Raw genomic sequence first — 11,320 nt, 5'->3', positions numbered from 1 at the left:
GTCTCTCCAATAGTGAACTCTGCACTCATAAAAAGAGTACGGTAAGGTAGTATCAATGCAAAACATGGTATTGAGTAAGCATCATAGGCCGACAACAGTTAGATCAGGCATGCAAACAAGGAAATGGAAAGATAGTCATGCTCACAGACAGATACAAGTCAACAAGTCCAAGTAATACAATCAATTACCAACAATATCTCAAATATTTCACGAATCCAAACATAACCAAATAATCACCCAATAACTCAAATATCCCCGAAGATCAATATCAATCCAAATAAAACTAAGAACATATAAGGTGAATGCATATGAAATGCAATGCAATGATACACACATGCTCCGGAGGGACGATGTCCACCTCTCGACAGTCATGACCCATGGGGGACCGCTAAGTCCATGTACCGTCATTCCGTATCACACAGCCTAGAATGACTCCTCCATCCAATATCAATGCTAACCACTCTGTATCACACAACATAGAGATGGCTACGCAAATATAGTAATGTCGCATGAATCATACTTACCTCCGTCATCACCATTGCCCAATATCAAGATCGAGACAAATATATCATGGATATGAGAAAGTATGTCATGCAATGAGAATATCATAAATAACATATGGATTCCAATCAATTTCGTGTAAGGACAGCCATCATAGTACAAGTATCACATGAATCTGTTCCTTCCAACCAATCTCCCATAATTCAAAGAAACCACCAATTCACATTAGAAAAGGCATGAATAACTTAGGGACTCTATTGGCCACGAGCCCGAACACACAAGTCACACAACAATACCAATCCTAAGAATTCCATCCCAAACTTCATACCCAAAGGTTCACATGATGTCTCCAACAATTTCCTAGTACTACATACGAGTCGCTAACCGGAGTCTAACCAAAATGGTAAGCCATAACCTACCTGGAATGCCGAACAAGAATCATAAACAAATCACGGGAGCGCCTTGCCCTTCCTCAATGCCTCCAAATACTCAGGATCTATTTATAACGTAATCTAGATTAGAAATCATGAAGAACAATACCCATATTGCTAGGCTTCTAATTTGGTCAACTTAAGCCTATGGAATTTGGAGAAACGGGCCCACAAGGGCAAAACGGGATTCGAACATGAAACATGCAATTCAAATCTAAGTGATCAAAGCCCGCTAATCAATTTCTAAAACAACTCAATATTAAGCTAAATTTGTATTTAAAGAGAAACCTCCAATTTTGGGTATAAACCCTAACTCTCAATTTCATAAATTGGTTACTAATAATGAAGGAATCATGTTTATAAAGCTATTACCCATCAATTCCATACTAATACAAGCTTATTCCATCAACAAATCAAGGTTTGATAATCAAAAGTTCATTCAAGAAAGAAACCCCAAGAACCCTCTTTAATCCTTATGTTATTGGAAGACTGTAGCATGAATTTTGGGAGTTTCTAAGGTGGATTATAAATCATAAATGAAGAATAGAGTTAGATGAACTTACCCCAATGAAGAATTCCCTTAGAATCTCTTGTTTTGCTCCCAAGATAACTCTAGAACCAAAGGTAATGAATGAGGAGTGATAGGGTTTGAAAAATGATTTAATTCATTTAAGTTCCCGTCGACCGCCACAGCGGTCTGCAGTCCGCTACGGCGGAACCGCTGCGGCGGTACTGGTGCCGTTGCGGCGGACACCAGTCACCAGAAAGTTACACACAACTCCACAAGTCTCAACCAAAAATCCGACTATCACCTGAGGCCCCACAGATACAAAACAAAACATGCAAACACACATAAAAACGCGCTACGAACTCACATGTGGCCTCGAATTTCCTAACGGGGGTCACGTTGACCAAGTCAACCCCCAATACCCCAAAATCGACTTTCCAACCAAAGTCCCAAAACGCACTCTAATGCATTGGAAAGCGAACCGAACATGCCGACAAGTCACAAATGACTATCCGGACCTCTCAAAATCGATGAATTTTCGAAAAAGGTCCGTTTACCCAAAAGCCAACTTTGGGTCAAATATTTTTTGCTTTAAGGCTTATCATCACAAAAACCAATCTAATATTCACCCGATGACCTCGAAAATCGTACCACCCGTCCCCGTAAGTCTAATATAAGCTAACGAAACTCGAAAAAAGATCAACAAGGTCAAAAGTACCGTAACGGCCAAACGGGTCGCTACATGTACCCAAAGGAAGATAGAAAACCAAGACATCCCCACGTGGGAGTTCAATCATTCCCATTACTGTTTGCAACAAATATTTCAAAATTTCCCTTGCGCTTGTTTAAATTTTATGGCACTTGATTGGTTTGTTGTTGTCCAAAGTCAAATAGGATTCGAGATGTGGACCACAACTAACTGATTTAAAGAAAAACTAACTATTAAAAAAAAAAAGACTATCCCCCATTCAAAGAAAGAAAAAACCCTCAAAAAAGAACCGCGACACAAAAAGAAAAGGAGCTGCTCTCCGTCCCAATTTGTTTGAAGGTTGACCAGTTTGGGAGTTAAACAATTTTTTCTTTGACTTAATTTTAAACATAGATTCGTCGAGTATTTTATTATAAAATTTACATACTTGAAAACTACATAAAAAGTATTATAAGTCTGCATAATTAATATATGAAAAGAGTTGGAGAAAATCGTGGTCAAAGAAAGAGTCGTTTGACTACCAAACTAGTCAACCTTCAACCAAATTGGGACGGAGGGAGTATTACCTAAAAAAATGAAGACCCAAAATTACACAAAAATAAATAAATAAAATAAAATAAAAACAAACATATATTTACATTTTTTCGACAACGGCGCCAAAAATTGATGAGCACAAAACACAGTATAATTTAAGCACTTCGCTAGTCAAAGATAGTATTGTATTTAGAACGTCTCCACAGGGATTGGTACAAATAATTTACTCAAACAAAACTTGCTTGATATTATTCAGGTGATCAAAACTTGAGTTTATTGTGGTTATACACCACGATTATCGTCTATCGACTACAAAGTAATTAAAAACAATTGATAACGAAAGCTACGGTTAGTATCAATATGAGAAGTAAGGGCAATAGAAAAGACATATGCAAGATTTTAACAATTAGCTCCGACTCTTTTTATATCATTCTCTTCAAAATATTATTGAGTCTTTCGAATTCAATAAGTAATTAGTTTATTCAAGAATCTGATAAACCTCTTCCTGTTATTTATTCATATTCACAAATTATACTAATGCAAATGTTGAGAATGTGCAAAAACTATGAATATAAATAGATCTTCGGACGATTTCTTATGAATATTGTCAGTTTATAGCCCAAGAGAAATATTCAAGAGCCCCTTTTGATTACTCAATTTAATCATTCATGTTAGAACCCGTATTTTGTACATTGGAATAATCTGGATTAATTATGATAAGTTAAGGACAAAACTATTTCGGGATACAAAGTCGGGATTCTTGACCTTCGATTTTATTTTGAGATATAAGTTGTGCATGAATTTATTGATATGGAACAATTAGGAAAATTTGAGACCAAAAGTGATAAAAATTGGAAGATGAAAATCATCCACAATTTCCATGGTTGGCCCACACAAATGGTGTTCAATTTTAATTGGGACAACACATTAATGTGGGCCAAGGGACCTTGACCAAGTCTTGCTAACTTAAATAAAGATGACCACTTCATTTTTCACTTCATCCACTTGAAAAAAAAGAAGAAGTGAAGACTCCCTCCATTAAGGAGCTCACGGCCACAACCCAAAAAAATCCACCTCCATTTCTTGTCCTTCTAAAATTAATTCCTTGGTGTAAACCCATTATTTTGAGGTTCCTAAGTAGCGTGGAAGCATCGTTGGAGCGATCAACCTATTATTTCTCATCTTTTGGAAACCCTAGGCTATTGGAAGTTGAAGAGAAAAAGGTAAGATTTGATCTTGCTCTTGTGTTATGAAGGTTATATTCATGTTGTAGTATGTTATTATGGTTGAAAATCATGAAATATGAAATGTTGGAGGTGAGTTGTGTATGTGGAGCTTGAGCCGTGTAAATGGGTGTTGTTGTGTTGTGATTGGAATTATGAATTAATGCCTAGTTAGTTGATTATGATCATTGTAAGGTGAAGAACAATCGAGAATTTTCCATATATGTATATGTGTAGTGTTGATCGAAATGGGTCACATTATTGGACAATGAACGAATGAATATCGCTTAATGTTTTAATCGTCGTCGCTTGAATTTTATGTTGGAAATGAATGTTCATTGATTCAAATTGAGGTTGTAAATGTGGCGGACTGATTTGGAGGCCATTGTATATTTAATGTAATTGGTCTATGGATGAGATAGCATTGTTAGAATGTGAATTGTGGATATAAATCATGATTTTGAAAATGAAGAAAAAAATTAAAGGGCTGCTCTCGGTTGGGGCTGTTTTCGGCCAAGATGGAGAAAAATTTGGGTTGTTGGAAATGTTGTATGAATTGCTTAGAATGTCCTTAAATATCGTTGGTAGGGGTTTGGGTTAGTATGTAAATGTATAAGCGTCGATTTTGGCTTGAAGGTAAGTCGTCGAATTGAATTTATGTAAGTTGTTGAATAATGGAAAAGAAAGCTATTGTCGTTGTATTGCTTTCCGGATTGGTTGTTGATGTTGCTAGGTTGGCTATTGTTGTTGTTGTTGATTATGTTGGCCGAGTTGAATTCTCGGGGTAGCCTATTTACGTGGGGAAATCCGCCCCAAATTTACGTAGAATTAAGGGCGAATTTGGAATTTAAGGCCTAAAAGTCATTAGCTAATGTTTGGCATTTTATGGCTTATTTTTAGATCGTGGGCAGCCCGAATCATAGATTGGATTAGCTTGAGTTTGGATCATTTTGGAGAGCGTTTGAGGTATGTAAAGTAACCTTCCTTTTTGGCATGTCTTAGTTAAATTAGGCTATGATTCAAGCCTCGAGGAAACTCTATTCTCGCAATCCGAGCTTGTATATGATTTGCACTTGTTTCCTTGGTATCCTTGTGCTAATATGCCATAACGTTGATCCTTATACTCTTGGAATTAATAATTTGCAAAGGCTACTTAAAAGCTGATTTTTTTTTGAAGAACTTATTCATTAGCGATTCAAAAACTACAAACGCTCATAACTTTCTCAGAAAAGCTCGGAATGCTTTGAAACTTTCGTAGGAGTTTGTATGATATATAATGAGTATGTTTTTCATAGGCGGGCTCAGTTCGGGTCTATACTCGTCCGTGGGTCCCGTGACGCCCTTTTATGTGAATTCGATAACCTTTGAAACAAAAGTGATAATTATTATTCCGATTTCGAATATGACTATTTTACTTATCTTTTGGATTTATGATAACGATTTTATGCATATGATTACTCACTACTCCGCTCGTGCCTACTATGATATCGTTCGCCGGTTCCGGGATAGGTTACGGTTGTCGTGCGCATTATGATATATTCGGTGTTATCTTGTGATTATGGTTCACCGAGCTCCTCGCTCGAGGGCCGAGTTCCACTTATGTTTGGCGTTATCGTGTATGGCGATATCTCGTGTGTGATATGTGACGGAGATTCGGAGATTTGAAACCTTCTGGTGTTATGCTGTGTTATGGCGCCATGGACAGGCGGGCGACCATATTTCCTGTGCCCTATACATGAATTATATTTTGAAGTAACATTTGATATTTTGGAAATGCATTTACTTTCTGTACCTCTATTTCGATTTGATCTCAGATTGTACATTACATTTTCTCGCTTTGCATACTCGGTACATATTTCATGCGGCCCCCCTTTCTTCGGGGGCTGCGTTTCATGCCCGCAGTACTGGGACGTTACGATTTGGTGATCCACCTTTGTTTAGGACACCCTCTTACGTTACTTGGAGTGCTCCCTCATTCCTCGAGCTTATACTTTTGGTATATATGTTCGTCTGTTGCATTTGTTTATATTGTTCATGGGTACGGCGGGGCCCTGTTCCGCCACATGATTTTGTCTGTCTGTTTAGAGGTCTGTGGACATGTTTTGTGGGTCGTGCCTACCTCTGCTCAGTTGTGTTTGTATACGTTGTGTTTGGGCGATCCCATTCGCCGCGGCGGCCGGTCCACATATGTATATATGATGTTCTGTTGGTCCTGTGTGGCCTCTGTTGGTATTTTCTGTGCGCAGGGTTATTTTGGATAGTCAGTAAAACAAAGGAAACTCTGCCGAAATTTTTCTGGAAATTATCTAAAATTGGAATACAGCCTTGTCGGCTTTTGTGATATTCTTGGATGCGTTTGATATAATTCGAGGTAGCGTCTGATAGGTGTGTATGGGTGCCCAATTAGGGCACCAGTCACGGCCTACGGGGTTGGGTCGTGACAATTCAATCATGAGCTAAATCTGATTTATGTTAAGATAATTTATAGAACACCTTCTCTTCCAATTAAAGCATTCAGGAATATCTCAACAATCAAGTAAAACTATCCATTAGTTCATGGCAACACTACAAGAAAGAAGACATTTACCAACAATTTTTTTTTGTTGCCATAGTATTGACTATTGTTGCAAAAGGTACTTTTGGCAACAACATTTTTTTGTTGTTCCATAAACTTTTTCCATCGGCTATTATTGCAACGACGTGCAACAACTTTTTGGTTGTTGTCAAAAGTACTTTTTGCAATAATAGACAATATATGGCAACAAAAAAATAGTTCATTTTTAAAAGTTTCATCATATAAGCCAACAATAAAACTAATATGTTGCCAAATATTGAATTTTGCTAACAATATTATTTTTGTTGCCAAAGAGTTGTTGCTATTTCTGTACTTTCTTGTAGTGCTAATGAAAATTCCTGTGAACATATACAAGAAAACATTAGGGTTTAGTTTCAAGGAAAACTCGAATATTTTCCTCCCTTGGTTCAACCAATAATTCAAGAAGCTCTTTCGATTACTTCGAAGAATCACCAATTAAAACCAAACAAAATTATGCAAAGCCATCACCAAACTATTCCTCTTTCGATTAAATAAAATAGTAAATAACTCTGCAATTCAATTCAAAACTCCATTAATTAATTAAAGCAATAAAACAAGAATCGAATCTAAAAACGTCAATCAATACATCATGTCTGTCAAAACCCTATAAGAAAACTACTCCATAATAGAATAAAAGAGCATAAAAAAAAAAGAATTAGAAAACATTACAATCGATGATTGATCCAAACTTCTGTATTGAATCGAATCGTGATAGAAATCGAATCGTGATGGAAAGTAACGAACTCGGGCGTCTGAACTCTTCTAACACCTTGATATGCCCAAATTACACCTTTAATATTAGGAGTAAGCGGTCGTTGTCAAATATAGAACCCAACAAGGTTGGGGTCGAATCCCACAGAGAATACAATGAAGAAATATACTTGTTAAGTGTAATGCTCGACTATTAGTCTATATTTCGAGGGAGAGGGGAGTATAATAGTAATTGGTTTGAAGTTTGTTCATTAATGACCAAGAGTTGTTGTTACAAAATGTACACTATTGGTAAAGGACTAAGGTTGTGGTTCCAATGGAAAGTAACATGGTTGGGTATCAAATCAACTTCATTTATATGCGTAGATGTAATAGACCATGGCTTACTATGTTCTTGCTAAAAGTCTTTCAACCAAATTAGCAAATTTCATCACTAAGCTTTTCCAAGCCTTAGAATGTTACACATGAGAATACCCATTTAGTCTCAAATAGCTTTCCTATTCCTAGCTCAAGCTATTAGATGGGTGTAAAACCCCAAATTATTACTATTAACTCTTTTCCTAACCAAAACTTTCTTTTCCAACCAAAATGTAGGTGACTAGGCACAAATAATGTTTGCAACCATTAGAAGACATTAAAGCTTGAAGAGTTAATAGAAAATATCTTTGACATATAAAGTAAAGTATGAATATGAAACCCATTCACATAACTAACACATTTGGTCCTACAACCTTAGCTAAATGATTTAGCTACTCATCTTCATTAAAAGATAAGCAAGAGAAAAAAGAATATTCATAAAGCTTACAATGATTAAAAAGAAGAAGATGACAAAAGGAAGAGAATCTTCTTAAAGGCACCAACAACCAATATTCAATGCTCTTTGCTGTGCTAAAAGACACAATAAAGTGTTGTGTAAGGAATATTCAATAATGTTTCACAAAAACCAAGGACTAGTATTTATAGAAGGAAGACAAAAAGTGAAAACGTGGGCTTAAATGACGCCTTGCGGACCAAGTATGCGGTCGCATCAGGAGTATGCGACCGCATACTCTGCATAACCTCCGCAGCTTCGATCTTCTGGACAGTCGGTATGCGACTGCAAAACGGGTTTGCGGAGCCGCATAGTCGTTGCATTCTTGTGCCTTTAGCTCCACTCACTGGTCATTCTGAGGCTAAGTATGCGATCGCATAACAGAGTTTGCGGTGTCGCATAGTCGCATCCTTGTGCATTTAGCTCCACTCACTGGTTCTTCTGAGGATGAGTATGCGGCCGCATATCAGAGTTTGCGGTGCCGCATACTGAACGCATATTCAGCTCTTTTCCTTCTTTTTACGCCATTTTGTACTTTTTGTGCCATGGACTCAGAAATCCTGAAAACACACGACAACCTAATAGAAATACAGAAAAATACTTGTAAAGACTCTCAAAAAGACATAAGTAGTGAATGTACAAAGCCTAAAATCCACGACTTATCACACCTATGCTTCCTAAGTCAAAGTCCATTCAAAAATGTGTTTTGGATGTATTTATTACCGTGTAAAATTAATTCCGAACCAAAATATCCTTAATGAGACGAAGTGGGAAAAGTTGGTCCGAAATTAAACTACCGGCGCATGGCGTGTCGCGCCGTGGGATTTTCCAGAGTTCAATTCTTTTGCTGCTTCTTCCGAATTCCATAAGCTACGTCAACTTGTTGCTTTCAGTTCTCTACATTGCCATGCAATAATTACTTATTCATTAATCATCATGTAATGATTATTTGTAATCATTGTCTGATGAATTGATCCATAATCATTCCTTTTAATCAATGCTTTAAATTCATAATTGTGCTCCAGTTTCCATCTCAGTGTACTAGATCTTCGAACTTCGAACTCAATCCTGATTGACGTGTTCGACTTCTACTCAGACTTCAAAGTGCGAAAACCTTCTATTTAAGCATTAAAAGTGCTTGTTTGCTTAGAAACAAGTCCTTCAGAAGAAAACACACGTAATAAGTATAAAATCTTACAGTATATATATAGCTCAAACACGATTAAGGTGTAATCAATAAAAGTCGAGGGTTCGAATCCCCACGTTGTAATCCCCTTCCCATTTCCCCTTCCCCTACCCCCCATGTAATAATTTTTGTTTTTAAAAAAAAAAAACTAAATTATCTCAACTAATTATATCTAACTAAATTTAAATTCAAATTTAAACAAAGACTCCTCCTGCAGCTAAGCTACTTATTATTCCTATCTGCAGTAACAACAACAATTTCAACAATTAGTAAAATGAATTGAATCCTATCAAATATCTATACTTATCCTTTGAATTACTAATATATATCCTATGAATTTCATTAGCCCTCATAATAAGCAAAGGAGGAGTTACAATCATAGGTACCTGCAGGAAGAAGAGAATGTACGTCAACAGTTAGCTCAAATGGAAGAATTAGCTCACTGCCTAGCTGCTTTAGTATTGCCTTTCACCACTACTTTGATGCAAATATAGAATTGGATGGTACAGGAGTGACACTCGGATTTTTGCCAACAAATTTTAGCCATGAGGGAGCATCCTCAATTTGGTTTTGAAACCAAAGCATCTTATTGTAAAAGTGCCTGGATTTGGTTTCGTACCTGGGCTATTGATCTCATGGTCTGTCGTTGAAGGTCCGTTGTTTTGAAGTTCTTATCTTTGTTTAGTCTCGCCATTTGTACAACCAATTTAGGCAATTCTTGTGCTTATAATGGTTATAGGCGCAAGTTTTATTTTTGTCGCAAATACTAATGCTAGGCATGATGTTATAGACTTCAATTCTTTGATTTTATTATTTATAAAATTTCCCGCAAGCTCGCTGCTTAGTGGTATTCGTTTTTTAGGGAAAAATATATGCAATCTAGAACAACAGCTCCAAGTCACAGTTCCTTTGCATCACTAGCTCCACTAGTTAAGAAGATGGACTCTGTTGAAAATAGTAAACTTAAATGTTTAAGTGTCTAGATTCAAATGACTTTTAGGATACCTAGGTGCATGGTTTTTATGTTACCTAAGTTCATTGTCTTTTGTATTATCTAGGTACATTATTATGTTTTCAAGGAGATTAGGTTCATGATGTGTGTGAAATCATTTATCAAGTATTGAGTCTAGAAGTGTCTCTTGACACCTATAAAAACATCTTTCGTAAGGATATTATGCAAGAGTGGAGTATCTAATGATATGAAGTGAACTTCATGTCTTTCTCCCTCTTCCATCCTCTTCATGCCCTATAATATTATCAACGAGCCGCATAATATTTCCAACAAATGGTATTAGAGCGTTGGTTCGATCCTGAAAGGCGTAAAGGTGAAATTTTGGCAAACTCCATTGAAGGTGTGTCTCCAGGTTTGCTGACCTGTTGAGAGGCCGGCTATTTGCAAAAGAAGAGTGAATTCTTCGAGTTTGTGAAAAGAAGAACAACCTGTTGAAAAGGTGTGAGTCTTGAAGGACTTCACAAGTTAGGAAGATAAGACAAGATAAGTCTTCCGTGAGTTTGTATTTGCTACAGCCAAAAGTTAGAAGATGACGGAGAATGAAATGCCAATAGATGTGGATGTGTATACAAAGAGGATGTTGAAAATGAAGTTGAAATTGTCAAGAAAGATTGAAGAATAAGAAAAGACATTTAAGTTTAAGAGGGGATGTTGAAAATAGTAAACTTAATTAAATGTTTAAGCGTCTAGATTCAAATGACTTTTAGGATACCTAGGTGCATGGTTTTTATGTTACCTAAGTTTATTGTCTTTTGTATTATCTAGGTACATTATTATGTTTTCAAGGAGATTAGGTTCTAGATGTGTGTGAAATCATTTATCAAGTATTGAGTCTAGAAACGTCTCTCGACACCTATAAAAACATCCTTTGTAAGGATATTATATAAGAGGGGAGTATCTAATGATATGAAGTGAACTTCTTGTCTTTCTTCCTCTTCCATTCTCTTCATGCCCTTTAATATTATCAAGAAGCCGCATAATATTTCCAACAGACTCTTCTTAGAAATTATCTGCAGACTATTAGGAGGTTGAAATCCATTTGTTAAATTCCATATTCTTGTCGTAGAAGAACACTTCGATGAGTGGCCTGGCACCAAG

Source organism: Lycium ferocissimum, chromosome 11, assembly GCF_029784015.1.
Source record: "Lycium ferocissimum isolate CSIRO_LF1 chromosome 11, AGI_CSIRO_Lferr_CH_V1, whole genome shotgun sequence".
Classification (NCBI taxonomy): Eukaryota; Viridiplantae; Streptophyta; class Magnoliopsida; order Solanales; family Solanaceae; genus Lycium; species Lycium ferocissimum.
The sequence above is the reverse complement of the archived record's forward strand: the minus strand, read 5'-3'. Positions refer to the sequence as shown.